At 42.2% G+C, this 16,244-nt stretch overlaps 1 protein-coding gene across 2 annotated transcripts in view; it reads right to left on the reverse strand.

The window, feature by feature from the left end:
* Positions 1-5,258: 5,258 nt before the first annotated feature.
* The window catches only part of RELL1 (RELT like 1), a 74,478-nt gene continuing 63,492 nt past the window's right edge, over positions 5,259-16,244 (reverse strand). Inside the window, exon 7 of one of the 2 annotated variants that reach the window (XM_015138139.3) lies at positions 5,259-7,602. The gene's annotated coding sequence lies outside the window, so the exon portion shown is untranslated. Of the gene's footprint in view, positions 7,603-13,856; positions 13,890-16,244 lie in introns of those variants that run through there. The other variant, NM_001193775.2, reaches the window with a different exon arrangement.

Consider the following 16,244-nt stretch of genomic DNA (forward strand, 5'->3'; position numbering starts at 1 on the left):
GACCTGCAGGGCTCTGGACACCAGCTGAACCGCGTGGGCAGCCACACCACCCCCTGGCCAAGCCACAAAATGCCCAAGACCAAGAAGTCCCAGGTGTCCCTTAGGTGTTTAGAGCTACAGTGAGGGTCCCTGGGGAGATCTGGGAACAGTCCTGCACCATGGTCCTGAGAAGATGAGGAGAGAAGGAGGGAATCCTTGGGTAGAACCAACATGCCCCACCCAGACAAAAGGGTCGGAGGATCTAAGAACTGGCAAGTCAAACCTCAGATACAAAACATAGTCCTCTTTGACCACACAACAAGCCCTCAGTGATACTACGCACTAAATAGCGCGACCCCATTTCCAAGCTCCCAACTCTACTGTCCTCAGTGAGACGAAAGGAAGGGTTCCCCACCTTTTCACTATAACTGACTGGGGTGGAGGAAGCCTGGATGTAAAGATAGATTTGAAAAAGAAGTGCAGGAGCATTCAAGGCCGTGGACAGGCCCCCTGGCAAATTCACCTAGGAGCTGCCAGGGTGGGGAGATTGCTGAACCAATTGTTCAGGGCCAGCGTTGCAAAGCTAGCGTCTGTCATCATGGGGAACAGAAGGGTCATATGTGCCACATCACCAGCTTCCCACTACTCCCCTAATGAGCCAAGAAAGACATGAAAGCCAGTTAGTGACCAAACGTCCCCATTCTGCATTGCACATGTACTAGAGGGGATACCCGAAAGGCCAATTAATCAAAAACCAAGCCCATCACCCCAAGTGACCCCGTTCAACTGTAAAATAGGTTGTTGGGGGGGGAATTCCTAATGTCCATCCTAATGCACACATTCTGAGTTTCTGGTTCTCATGTTGTGTGACTTGGTCACAAATGACCAAGTCAACCTTTCTACTTCCTCAGCATAAGCTGTTATTGATCATCTTGTTTTCAAGGAGACATGCGCGCACACACACACACACACATGCACTCCAAATCAGCATGCTATGAGGTACCACACAGAGTGAAGTTTGCTGTATATCCTTTTTTTTTTTTTGAGACGGAGTCTTGCTCTGTCGCCCAAGCTGGAGTGCAGTGGTGTGATCTCACTGCAAGCTCCGCCTCCCAGGTTCACACCATTCTCCTGCCTCAGCCTCCCAAGTAGCTGGGACTACAGGCGCCCACCACCATGACCGGCTAATTTTTTGTATTTTTAGTAGAGATGGGGTTTCACAGTGTTAGCCAGGATGGTCTCGATCTCCTGACCTCGTGATCCGCCCGCCTCGGCCTCCGAAAGTGCTGGTATTACAAGCGTGAGCCACTGCACCCAGCCTGCTGTATATACATTTTAAAAATTTCAACCAGGATATGAAGAATGCAGATGGTGACAAATGACTCTGTATTACAAATGAGTCACATTACCACACAGAAGGGAATGGGGAACAAAGGAGCTGACCTAAGTAACTTTGGCAAATACAGTTTTGACTAAATACTGTAAGGCTAAAACCAAGAACCGTACACACACACACACACACACACACACACACACACACAACTTCAGTTAGCAATTGTGTTTCTCACAGTAATATATTTTCAAACTACTTAATATGTATGCTAGGGTTGAATAAACATGTAAAAATATCATAGATAATAAGAGCTGGGTTTCCTCTCTGTAAGAAAAGAAAGTTACAAATAAGGAAAGCAGGAAGGTTAGAACGAGTACTATGAAGCAAGACTGGAGTCAGAGGTAGCAGTGTGGACCCATGCTTTTGTTTTACAGATATATACAAAAATACATAAAGATGTGTGTATCCACATGTATTGGTGTGTGTATGTATATATGTGTGTACAGGGGGCCTAGTAGCTGTGACATTTCAGCATCAATGAGGACACCTAGTGCTCTTTATTTCTAAACATCATTGTTCAATAAAAGGAACCAGGGCTCCTTGGGTTAGTGGTTGCTTTCAGGTCTGGGGCGAGGAAAATACAAGACAAGATGAACCTGGAGCATCTTGTGGTGCCAGGAAGTAATACAGGGCTTTCAAAAAAGAAAGGACCTATAATCCTAGCACTTTGGGAGGCCGAGGTAGGTGGATCACTTGAGGCCAGGAGTTCGAGACCAGCTTGGCCAACATGGTGAAACCCCCTCTCTACTACAAATACAAAATTTAGCCAGGTGTGGTGGTGTATGCTTGTAATCCCAGCTACTCAGGGGGCCAAGGCAGAAGACTCACTTGAAGCTGGGAGGCAAAGGTTGCAGCAAGTCAAGGTTATACTGCTGCACTTTGGCCTGGGCGACAGAGTGAGAGTTTGAAAAAAAAAAGAAGAAGAAGAAGAAGAAAGAAAGAAGATGAATGAAAGAGAGAAAGAAAGAGAGAAAGAAGAAAGAAAGAAAGAAAGAAAGAAAGAAAGAAAGAAAGAAAGAAAGAAAGAAAGAAAGAAAGAAGAAAGAAAGAAGAGAGAAGGAAGGAAGGAAGGAAGGGAGGGAGGGAGGGAGGGAGGGAGGGAGGGTAATAGGTGGAGGAGGGAAGGAGAAAAGTAAAGGATGGAACCACATCAAAGGACACGAGCACCAACCTGAAAGCGTTCTCTGCAAATGTAATCAAGTTATAATGAAGTCATACTGGATTAGGGTGGACCCTAAACCCAATGCCTGTTGTCCTTATAAGAGGACACAGGGAAGAAAGCACGGAATGGCCAGAATTGCCAGCACCCACCAGAAGTTAGCAGGGAGGCATGGGCCAGATTATGCCCCAGAGATATCAGAAGGAATCCCCCTGCATACACCTTGACTTCAGGCTCTGGCCTTCTAAATGGTGAAAGAATACATTTCTGTGTTCTGGGCCAGCCAGGTTTCGGTAATTTGTTATGGTAGCCCTAGAAAAGTCATACAGATGGTAAAATTAATGTGTGAAAGTTTAAGCAGAAATAAGATATTCGCCTAATCTCTAAGTATCTTCCCTCTAATATTTATTAATTACAAAGGGAAAATAGTAACTTTATCAAAATGAAACCTGACAGACACCACCTTGGGCAATGATGAAGGCTGACATCACTGGTAATACGTACCGTCATGTTCCCAACACGATGTAATGGGAAGGGCGCATCACCTGTGTGGTGTCCCTTCCCTTATGCAAAACCTGTCTAATCACAAGAATCAGCTGGAACACCTAGGTTGAGGGACCTTCTACAAAAGAACTGATCAGTACATTCAAGTGTCAAGATCACGAAACACAAGAAAAGACTAAAGGCAGTCAAGGATCAGAGGAGACAGGATCCAACAACGAAATGCAGTGGGACATCCCGGAACAGCAGGGGACATCAGTCAGACAAACGGATGCAATTCAAAGAACATTGTGATTTAATGAATGGTACCGTACCACTGTTAATTTTTTTAGTTGTGATCACTTTTTTATAGTTAAGATGGTAACATACGGGGAAATGGAGGGAAGGCTTCACATGAACTCAGTACTGCTTTTGCAACTCTGCTATAAGTCCAAAATTATCTTCAAATTTAAAAAGTAGTAACAGGCACACCTCATTTTATTGCCCTTTGCTGTAGTGTGCTTTGCAGATATTGCAGGGTTTTCTTGTTTTTGTTTTGTTTTTAATAAACTGTAGGTGTGTGGCAACTCTGCAAGGTGAGCAGCTCCATCAGCACCACCACTATTTTTTTTTTTTGAGATGGATTCTCTGTCGCCCAGGCTGGAGTGCAGTGGGGCAATCTTGGCTCAGTGCAACCTCTTCCTCCCGGGTTCAAGCAATTCCCCTGCCTCAACCTCCCGAGTAGCTGGGAATACAGGTGCGCACCACCACACCCAGATAATTTTTTGTTTGTTTTTGTATTTTTAGTAAAGACGAGGATTCACCATGGTGGCCAGGATGGTCTCGATCTCCTGACCTCGTGATCCACCCGCCTTGGCCTCCCAAAGTGCAGGGATTACAGGTGTGAGCCACCGCGCCCGGCCATCAGCACCACTTTTCCAACAGCATATACTCACTCGTGTCCCTGTGTCACATATAGGTAATTCTTGAACTATTTCAAACGTTTCCATTATTATTATATCTATTACAGTGATCTGTGATCAGTGATTTCTAATGTTACTATCGTAATTGTTTTGGGATGATATGAACTGTGCCCACATAAAATGACGAACTGAATCTGTAAATGACGTGTGTGTGTGTTCCGACTGCTCTACCAACCAGCCATTCCCCTGTCTCTCTCCCTCTCCTCAGGCCTCCCTATTCCCTGGGACAAAATATTAAAATTAGGCCAATCAGTAACCCTACAATGGCTTCTCACTGCTCAAGTGAAAGGAAGGGTCACACACATCTCATCTGAAATCAAAAGCTAGAAATGATTAAGCTAAGTGAGGAAGGCACGTCAAAAGCCGAGACAGGCAGAAAACTAGGTCTCCTGTACCAAATAGTTAAGTTGTGAATGCAAAGCAAAAGTTTTGAAGAAAATTAAAAATGCTACTCTAGCAAATACACGAATGATAAGAAAGTGCAACAGTCTTATTGCTGATATGGAAACAGATTCAGTGGCCTGGATAAAAAAATCAAACCAGCCACAACATTCCCTTGAGCTAAAGCCTAATACAGAGCAAGGTCCTAACTTTGTTGATAAAGCAGCGTCAGAGTTTGAGATGATTGACTCTAATTTTGAAAGATGTTCTACTATGATAAAATGCTATCAAACAGTACTGCATGCTACAGAGAAAACTTTCATGAAAGGTGGGGTCAATCAGTGCAGCAAACTTTATCACTGTGTTATCTTAAGAAATTGCCACAGCCACCCCAACCTTCAGTAACCACCACCCTGGTCAGTAGCCTTCCACATTGAGGCAAGACCCTCCAGCAGCAAACAGATAATGACTTGCTGAAGCCTCAGATTATCGTATTTTTTTAGAAATAAAGTATTTTAAATTAAGGTATGTACGCTTTTTGACAGAATATTATTGCACATACTTAATAGACTACAGGATAAACGTAGCTTTTTTATATGCAGCGGGAAACCAGAAAGCTCAAGTGGCTGGCTTGCTCGTAATATTTTCTTTATTGCAGTAGGCTGGGGCTAAACCCACAGTATCTGCAAGGTATGCCTGTGTTAGGGGAAGGGGTACTGCAGGACGGGAAACCCCATGAGGAAAGTCAGCCAAATGATCACTTGATATTTCAAGACACAAGAAACTCAGCACAGTAAAAAATTAAGCTCAATAATTAGACTGCCACGACTGAACTTCCAGTGTACAAGGCGCCAATACTTGGATCACTCACAAGACAACACGCTGCGTTTAACATTTTTATTTTTAACTCCGCTTTGGTAGTACAAAAGTCATAAAAGTACAAACCAGACAGTTAAAAATACACTTGACACTCGAAATGGTGAAAAATTTCCTTTACAAATTTTTACATCAAGGTAGTAGCCAACTCATTTATGACACCAAAAAGTTGTCCATCATTAGTGTTTTCTAGAGAAAGTCTGCTGTGGATTCCCTCATCCTTAGAAAGAAGGAGAAGAAACACAAGACCTGTAAACATCAGTAGCTTTGGGAACACTTAGGAATTCTCAGAGAGTTCAGTATAAACCAGTAAAAAGCGTATGTGTTGAAAATATTGAACACTTAACTTTTGGCAAATTTGGAAGCCTGCCAGACAAAAACTGCTCAAGTATTAGAAAATATTTAAAACATACTCTTGGTATAAATACAATTTTAAATATTTTTGAGTATTCTCTTGCCTGTTGTATTGCTATTTTAAAAAAAAGTGCTCTGACTTGCATAAGATGGAAAAATAATTAAAGCTAAAGAATATCTTACATTTTATCCCCCACCATTTTGAGGGCATATTTTTTAAATCAAAAAAGTATGCTTGTTTGTTTTTAATTAAAACGATTAGCCTAGGCTGCACATATATTATTTACACTAATACATACCACTAGAAGTCCTATATTGCTACTTTCTGGATCTCAGTGAAATTTATTTCCGTACTGACTTTCTCCGGTCCACAGTGTAGATGAATGTATACACACACAGTGTTTATTAGTTGTCAGTAAAAATTCTCATGGAACTGAATTCCCCATTTACTTAAAAGGTTAGACATGTTTAGTTTGATGCTGGAAATAGAATCGCTTAAGTCTATGTACAGTAAATACTTTGAAGTATATTTTTATGGAAATCATCTTTTGGGACACAAATGAAAGATGTGCTTTTTCTATGTGAAATAAAGGAAGTGCCCAAGGCACCCCCAACACTGACATGGAGGCGGGTCTTGGAGACCTCATAACTGGCCTCCCCACCAGCTCACCCCAGAGCTACCATAAATCACGTACTACTATTTATGCCTCTGGGTCCTTTCAGGTGTTTTGTAAAATGTACAGTTAAAAAAAAAAGAAAAAGAAAAAGAAAAAGAAAAGTCTGTCCTAAAGTAACTGGAGTATTTTAAATAAGGAGCATGAGTTACAAGAGGAAAAACAGGAAATACACAAAGAAAAACATGCCAGAGGTAGGTGCAGGTCCATCTTGTATGAGAAGCAGGGTTCTTTTGGCTTGGCCTTGGGTTGTCCAAACAAATTTGTGTGTGTGTGTGTGTGTGTGTGTGTGTGTGTGACTTTAAACCATTTTCTCCTTTACTCAATGGATTGACCAAGAATCGCTCAGCTAAAGGTTAGGGAAAAAAAAAAAAAAGGCCAGGTGCAGTGGCCCACGCCTATAATCCTAGCACCTTGGGAGGCCGAGGCGGGTAGATCACCTGAGGTCAGGAGTTCAAGACCAGCCTGACCAATATAGTGAAACCCTGTCTCTGCTAAAAATACAAAAATTAGCCAAGCTCGGTGGTACATGCCTGTAATCCCAGCTACTCAGGAGGCTGAGGCAGAAGAATCGTTTGAACTTGGAAAGGTGGAGATTGCAGTGAGCCGAGATTATGCCACTGCACTCCAGCCTAGGTGACAGAGCGAGATTCCGTCTCAAAAAAAAACCTTCTCAAAATGTGTAAGTGCTGTAGGAGTGACATGGTAGTGGCAGGAGTTAATGCTGAATTTGTAGTCAAGGCATCAAAAGTCTAGCATCTGGTCCCATCTGACTCCATGGTCCCTTGGGGAATCAACTCCTCAGGGCTAGACTAGATTCTTTCCACTGAGCTTTTACCACTGAAGATTCATCTTTTATCTTTTGTAACAGCTAACCTGTATGTATGAAGATCTAGGATGTAGGAACAGGAAAAAGAGAAACTCACGCTCACGTGCACACATGTATACACATATACACACACACCCCTGAGCATAAGCTCAGACTGTACGTGAATAGTATCACTGCACATACTGATCATAATGGAAAAACTACAGTGTGTACACCAAGGCCTGGGATTAGGGGCTGGGAAGGGTAGAGGCGGGGAGTGGTTAAGAAGATAAAAACAGCTCTTTCCTTGCCCGGAAGTATAATAAATTTTTCAAGACTCTTTCAAAGCAAACTGAATTTTGTATACGGCACAGCAATAACATTCCCTTTTAGGTTTTATTCACATGCCTGCTGACTCCATGACAGAAACTGTATAAAATATATAAAAAATTCCCGAGGCAACTTCATATCTTGTAAGTTTTCAGTCTCTTAGAGTTCTTCAAGTCAAGTCATTCCTGTAAGAAAAAACAAAAAAAGTAGATCTTTAACCAAGGGTAAGCATCATATCACATATTAATCTGCCTGAGTATTTAAAAACACAGAAGAATTATAATCTATTCTTACCCTGTCCCGTCCCATCCCACCCCATTCCTTCCACCATTACACATTTTTTTTCTAGAATTCAGTCTGAAGAAATTTAAGTAAAATACAATTAATTCCAAGAGTTCTCTGGAGATCTGGCTGTTTAAACGTACATGCCCCTCCCCCTTTCTCTCTTGCTCCTGCTTTTCCCATGTGATGTGTCTTCCATAGGTGTCTTTCTAAAGCCCCACAGAAGAGTTGACTGGAGGTCTCTACTGACCATCCAGGACAGCACAGTTGGGATTTCAAGTAAGAACACAATGATTAAACATTCCATCTTAGGTCTTTATTGTACCTTCAGGGTTCTGGATTGTATTTTTAAGTCATTCTAACAACCAGCCCTTGTCAATGTCTACATTTACATTACAAACAAAGCCCCATACTTGTAAAATAGCTCCCTGCTTTTTAAATGACTTTTTATAACTATCTCATGTAATGAACAGCTCTGTGACTTTTTACTTTCCTGTCTTACAGACTGGGATAACCCAGGACAGGACTAAAATTACAGAGCTCCCCGTGTATGCTGAAACACACACACCATGCAGGTGAACCCACACGAGGTTCAGGAACAAAACCTTCTCCTATCTGCCAAAATCCTGTGTACCCTATAAATGCTAAACAAAACCAGAGACAGATCCAGCTTGCAGAAATATGAAGAAATAGCAATGAAGCTGGTAGAAGTGTTTTGAAGAACATACTTTTTACTTATTTTACAGATTGTCCTTCAAGATATGTACCTTATTATTATCTATGTTATCCTCTTCTGTCATTTGGTCATCCATAATATTCAGTGGTTATAAGAGAATAGAGACAGAGCACAAGCAGAAGAATGAGGGAGAGAGACAGAAAGAGATTTATTTCCCAAATGAGATGATGAGCAAAGGACCTCTATCCCCTTAGCTAAAAAGGAAATGAAACATTGTCCAATAAAACAGCAAGGATCAAGTTTTTAATTCTAATGAAATAAGTAATACCCTGCACTGAATCGCCAAAACTGTACAAGAACTGCGGATTTTTACTGTAAAACTGAACAAAGTCAAGTCTGGAACTACTTTCAGGTAAGAGTGAATTCATATAAACATTCTAGCAGAGGGGGAAAAAAGGTAGAAAGGCCAGAGGTAGAGAAATATAAAAATGGCCCTAAATAACAAAAGGAAAAAATGAGAGGGAATTTTCCAGGCAAAACCTTAAACTAGGCCGTTATCTAGAAAACAGGCATGGTATTCCACTATTTTTATGTCTCCTCTTTATGTGCTCCCTTAGAACTAGACATTTTTGCATCAAGGAAAATAACAAAGTCACAGGTGGGGGATGTCAGGCCTAGAAAGTAATGTTTCATCACAGTAACCGTTTTCACTGCAACCTAGAAAACTCCTCATTTTGGGTGTTTGCACAACGCTTAATACGAGGAAAAGTGATCAGTGTGCTCCGAAAGGTTAACTATTCTGGTCATTACCATCATCCAATTCTCTGCTCTCTGCTCTCAACAATCACATTAGCTTTCTTCAACAGCTGCCTTCTGCAGCTGATAAAAACTGCACTGTCTGCAATATCATCGAGAGAGGAAGTAAAAAATACAAATTGCTGCTTAAAGTCCTCACTGCTAATACCAGAAACTAAGCAGAAAAGGGAAAGCTCATCTTATTAAAACCCTCGCAGTTCTGATCTCTCCTTACAAACACACATTTATTAGAAGGTAGCACATTACTGACACAACACTCTGACCTTCCAGGTACTTCTTTAACCCAGAACAACAATAAGTGTTACACATTGTCCTTCCACATTGTCCTGCAGCAGTCAGAAATCACGTGTGGCTGGGCACAGATACACCAGAAGGCTAACAGGAGTGGGTGGGAGAGGGAAGAAACACCCACTCACTCACTGTTCCCAGCTGCCATCACATGGGACCACACCACACTGAGCAAGCCTGACCTCTCTCTTCAGGAGAAATTTGGTGATTGCAATTTACACGAGTGACTACTCAATCTGGAAACAATCAAGCAAAGTTCCATTACATGGAAAACACAATTCAGAGATCTCAAAGTGTAACCATTTTGCTTATAAAGGAAGACTGACAGATAAAAATTAAGAACCACCTGGCCAGGCGGTGGCCCACGCCTGTAATCCCAGCACTTTGGGAGGCCGGGGTGGGCGGATCATGAGGTCAGGCGATTGAGACCATCCTGGCTAACACGGTGAAACCCCATCTCTACTAAAAATAAAAAAAATTAGCCGGGCGAGGTGGCGGGTGCCTGTAGTCCCAGCTACTCGGGAGGCTGAGGCAGGAGAATGGCGTGAACCCGGGAGGCGGAGCTTGCAGTGAGCTGAGATCCGGCCACTGCACTCCAGCCTGGGCAACAGAGCAAGACTCCATCTTAAAAAACAAAGAACCACCCACAAGATTTATCTGGAGCAAAGGAAGAGGTTGTCTTTTTCTTTAGAGTTTATTGGTTATGACATAATCTTATAAAGATAAAGTCATAATCCTATCATTATATTATGGTTCCACTGAAGCTGCCATATGTCTCTGATTAGGATACACATATAAATATCTATGCCTTGTTAAAAAGGATTCTCTAGAAAAAAAGAAACTGATCCCTTTAAAAATTAGAAATGTGTTATAAGAAACTAGGAGCCTAAGCGGATTAATGAACAGTAAACGCTAAAATCTCTAAGTGTAGGGTGTTCAGGAAGGAAAAGTCTGTGATTAATAGTAACAGCACTGGCATTTGCAGAGCACTTTCTCTGTGCCAGGTACTGTCATGCTAAGCACTCTAGGGTCATTAACTCCATCTTCCTGATGACTCCATGAGCCAATCAATGATGATTCCCATTTTCATAGGAGGAAACTGAGGCTTCCAGGTTCAATAATTTACCAAAGGCCACACAATTAGTAAAGGGAAAGTAGGAAATCCATCCCAGGCAGTCAGACCTGGAAGACCACAAAGCTACCTCCACACTGAATTGCTATCCGGTCACCCCAGAGACACCCACAGCATCACTGAGATCCTCTGGTACCCTCGCTTCTCTGTTCCCCACCTGTGTGGCGGGCAACAGAAAGGAAATGCAGAAACTAGAAATGCTGTCAGGGTCTCTCTCAGGGGAAATCACTGTGGTTGCATGAACAGTTAAATGATGCTAAAAACCTATACTTTAAAGGGGCCCAGTCCCTGGGAAGATCAAAAGTACACTTACACAACACTGAATTTCCATCTCATTCTAAGACAAGGCTATGGAATCACACAGTTGGATTCATAATTTTCTTGAACACTTTTAAATAAAATAAATAGAGAAGATTGTTTATAGAAAGAGTTACATGACAGCAGTATTAACACTGAAGTCCTGGAGCTACATTTAAGTGATCGTTCACTAATAATCTGTGCTCCTTTAAGGCTCATACTTCTCAGTTAGAGATTTATCTTGTTCCAGGCCCTACTGACCATTCTGCGGTTACACGCTTGCGGGTTATGATTGCTGTGCATGTGACACCATGGTCCTGCAACGGTACTGCCAGTGTAGATTGGCATCTTGGCAGATAGAGATTAATGGGATCGCATCACAATGGATTCAGTGCTTATAGTCCTTTAAATCTTGCTCTGGTCTAAACTGTGTGTTAAATTTTATAAATTAACATGAATACCTTCTTATTTTAATAAATGCTCTTGTTCATTTAACAAGCCAAATAGATTCATGCTAATCTAGGCTAACCCATACAGTCTTTTAAAATCAGTGTTTCCCAGAGTGATCAGCAGAACCTGCTTTAGAATCGGCTTAAATACTACCAAAACCTGCAGATTCCTTGGGCCCCTCCCTGAGACCTACTAAATCAGAGTCTATGGGGTTGCAGTCCAGGACTCTGCTTTCCTATAAGATGCTTCATTGATTCTAATGCACGTATGAAGGTTTAAGCATAAAGACCCAGTACTAATGTTTGTCAACTGATTAAAAACAGCAAGAATTAAATCCACTTCCAAAGGGTAAACTCTGCAAACACAACACTATAAAGTCAGTGGAGGTCAAAAAATATATCTCAGAAATGGGGGAGAAAACAAATATGACAAAATCATTTAAAGACCGAAATATTAATTAAAATTTCAGTAACTCAGCCGGGCATGATAGCTCATGCCTATAATCCCAGCACTTTGGGAGGCTGAGACGGGTGGATCACCTGAGGTCAGGAGTTCGAGACCAGCCTGGCCAACATGGTGAAACCACGTCTCTACTAAAAACACAAAAATTAGCTGGGCATGATGGTGCAGGCCTATAGTCCCAGCTACTTGGGAGGCTGAGGCAGGAGAATCGCTTGAACCTGGGAAGCGGAGGTTGCAGTGAACCGAGATTGTGCCACTGTACTCCAGCCTGTGTGACAGAGTGAAACTCCGTCTCAAAAAAAAAAAAAAACAAAAAATCAGTAACTCTATTTGAACTGCAAAATTTTAAAACTACAGAATCATTTTTTAAATGTATTTCAAAGTAGCTGGGAATTAGAATTCGACTCATCTGCAGAGGACTCTTGATGACGAGATGAATGCCGTGTTATCACACCTGTTAAGCAATCACTGTGGGCCAATTATGTACAAGGTGCCACCTGAAGTCTCGGCAAAGGATGAGAAGACACCATCCAAAGACACTGCCCAAGCCCTGAAGGAGCTTCGAGTATGCAGGGAGGAAGCTTAAAGAATCAACTTCGACCCAAGAAAAATGAGACATGCTGTGTATCATTTTTAAACACAACTGGAATATTTTATAACTCGTTTTTTAAATCTAATAATATATAGTAGATGCTCTGTGTCTGTACATATAATGCTACTTCAATCTTTTTTTTTCTTAAGAGACAGGGTCTCACTCTGTTGCCCAGGCTGGATGTACAGTGGCACAATCATGGCTTACTGGAACCTCGAACTCCTGGGCTTAAGTCATGGAGTTAAAGCCACTACTTTAGCCTCCCATGTAGCTGGGACTACAGGTGCATGCCACCATGCCCAGCTAATTAAAAAAAAAAATTTTTTTTTTAAAGTAGAGATAGGGTCGCTATGTTGCCCAGGCTGATCTCAAACTTCTGGCTTAAAGCAATCCTCCAGCCACAGCCTCCCAAACTGCTGGGATTACAGGTGTGAGCTATCACACCCAGCATCTACTTCAATCTTTGGCATTTGCAGGCCATTATGAAATGTATAAGGCACAATTCATTTACTTAATCCCTCACTGACAGACATTTAAAGATGCTTCTAGTTATTTGCTACTATAAATAATGCTGAAGTGAACAACTTTGAACATTATCTTTGCATTTATGCATGATATCTATTAATTGGAATAATTTGGTCAAAGAGTACATATTTAAGTTTTTACAGTTCCAGATTGCCACCACAAAGGTCGAGACCATTGTAGACTCCCTGCTTCGGTGTGGGATAATGTCCATCTCCCTGCACCGAGGGAGTTTCTTTGTTTGGTTTTGTTTTGGTTTTTTTGTTTTTTTTTTTGAGATGGAGTTTTGCTGTCATTGCCCAGGCTGGAGTGCAATGGTGCGATCTTGGCTCACTGCAACCTCCGCCTCCCAGGTTCAAGTGATTCTCCTGCCTCAGCGTCATGAGTAGGTAGGATTACAGGCTTGCACCACCACCCCCAGCTATTTTTGTATTTTTAGTAGAGACGGGGTTTCTCCATGTTAGTCAGGCTGGTCTTGAACTCCCAACCTCAGGTGATCTGCCTGCCTCAGCCTCCCAAAGTGCTGGGATTACAGGCGTGAGCCACCGCACCCAGCCTCCTGCACCCCTTTTTCTTTTTTTTTTTAGAAGGAGTCTCGCTCTGTCACCCAGGCTGGAGTGCAATAGCATAATCTCGGCTCACTGCAATCTCTGCCTCCCAGGTTCGAGCAATTCTTCTGCCTCAGCCTCCTGAGTAACTGGGACTACAGGCATGCGGCATTACACTTGGCTAATTTTTTTGTTTTTAGTTCACCATATTGGCCAGGCTGGTCTTGAACTCCTGACCTCGTGATCCACCTGCCTCAGCCTCCCAAAGTGCTGGGATTACAGGCGTGAGACACCACGCCCGGCCCCTGCACCCTTTTATCCAAGGTGACCACATGAACCAGTTTGCCCGGGAGGTCTGGTTTACCCAGAATAATTATTCAGTGTCCCTTTTATTCTCTGTAGAGTCTCTCTCTGTCACCCAGGCAGGAATGCAGTGGCACTATCCTGACTCACTACAGCCTCCAATGCCTGAGCTCAAGAAATCCTTCCACCTCAGCCTCCCAAGTAGCTGGGACTACAGGTGTATGCCACATGCCCAGCTAATTTTTTAATTTTTAATTTGTAGAGACAGGATCTCACTATGTTGCCCAGGCTGGTCTCAAACTCCTGGCCTCAAGCCGACCTCCCACCTCAGCCTCCCAAAGCACTGGGATTACAGGTGTAAGCTACCTCCTCATTTTGGATGTGAGTTATATGGTCATGCTAGTGTTAACATTCATCTTTGCCACCAGAGAAGCAAAAAGTGATCTCGGTTTGGATTTATTTCATTGTTAGTAAAGTTGGGCATTTTTTATGTTTATCGACTACTACATATTCCATGAGTTGAATATTATAACCCCCAATTTGAGGAGGGGGCTTAATAACTAAAACCTTAATTTTTTAATATAAATAGTGAGAAGCTTTCTATGTATGTGGGTCAATTCAGGAAAAATAATGTTTCTAGGTGTTTTTCTCCATTCAAAATAGAAATAGAAATCACTTTTTTAAACTAGCATAGACAGAAATGCATATTCCTGCAAATTATATTATCTCATTGAATAATACCAATGAGAAATTCTGCACTCCTTACAGTTTTGAATCTTCTGACATTAGATTTAGATCTCACAGAAGTCTGAAGGTTGTTCTTTACTGGGTTATATTCTCATAGCAATTTCAACGTACTTATATATTTAGCAACAATGGGTTTCCCAAGTGACAGCAACTGAACACTTGTGATTTACCAGCCTTTGAGATGGTAGAATCAGAGCACCTTATTCCAAGTAAAATGTAAGTGACATCAAAAGTTATTCTGGGCCGGGCGCGGTGGCTCAAGCCTGTAATCCCAGCACTTTGGGAGGCCGAGACGGGCGGATCACGAGGTCAGGAGATCGAGATCATCCTGGCTAACATGGAGAAACCCCGTCTCTACTAAAAAAATACAAAAAACTAGCCGGGCGAGGTGGCAGGCGCCTGTAGTCCCAGCTACTCGGGAGGCTGAGGCAGGAGAATGGCGGGAACCCGGGAGGCAGAGCTTGCAGTGAGCTGAGATCCGGCCACTGCACTCCAGCCTGGGTGACAGAGTGAGGCTCCATCTCAAAAAAAAAAAAAAAAAAAAGTTATTCTGTACCTGGAAAAAGAAGGATTCAACTGGAAATTATTTAAATGCAATTCAGCAGTTTCCTACTAGTCTCAACACACTTCTGATTTAATGTCTACACTAAGCTACAGGCAGAATAACTTATTACTCTGAATAGTACCATCTCTTTCTAATAAGGAAAATGGAACAAGTTAGATATTGCCTCTCTACTGGCTTGTGAGCTAGACAGAGTTCAGCTAACTGGCCTTCAGTAAGCCTCCACTTGAGTATCAAATGGACAATACTGCTTACCTTATAGGTGATGTCTAACCTAGCCTCTCTGAGCTTCAAGAGAATCAAGAAATATTAAAAACATTAATTTGAACACTTTTACTGGCTACAAGTTTAAACAGCGCTCATCTGATATAGTAATTTAACACCTAACCTATTTTGCACTTGCTTAGAACAAAGGAACAGTATTCCTACAAAGTTGTAGGAGTATCATTATCCGCACTTAACAGATGGAGAAGCTGGGGCATCAGAGGCTAAGTAATTTGTCCAAAGCTAGATAAGCTAAAAAGTGACAGCCAAGATCTTGAGCGCAATAAGTCTGATTCCAGAACCTCTATGGTGGAACCACTACAGTATCCTAGGTCCTGTTACTTACAGAAAATAGGTACTGTTTTAACTTAAGCTATTCAATGTTAGTAGTACTCAAGGTCTCAAGGTACAAATTAAGAAAAATAAAAATCAGCCGGGCGTGGTGGCTCATGCCTGTAATCCCAGCACTTTGGGAGGCTGAGGCAGGCAGATCACAAGGTCAGGAGATCGAGACCATCCTGGCTAACACAGTGAAACCCCATCTCTACTAAAAATACAAAAAATTAGCCAGGCACGGTGGCGGGCACCTGTAGTCCCTGCTACTCGGGAGGCTCAGGCAGGAGAATGGGGTGAACCTGGGAGGTGGAGCTTTCAGTGAGCCAAGATCGCGCCACTGCACTCCAGCTTGGGTGATAGAGCAAGACTCCATCTCAAAAAATAATAATAGTAAAATAAAGAAAAATTAAAATCCTGATTATAACCATTAATTCAATTTTCTTTCTAATTATAGGTAAAAATGTCTCTGAAAGCATTTCATTTTCCACTTCCCTCATGCCCTCTTGAGTCTGTCTTTAGGCCCTCCAAAGTCTCTAGCCTCCAACATTGC

Source organism: Macaca mulatta, chromosome 5 (genome assembly GCF_049350105.2).
Source record: "Macaca mulatta isolate MMU2019108-1 chromosome 5, T2T-MMU8v2.0, whole genome shotgun sequence".
Taxonomy (NCBI): Eukaryota; Metazoa; Chordata; class Mammalia; order Primates; family Cercopithecidae; genus Macaca; species Macaca mulatta.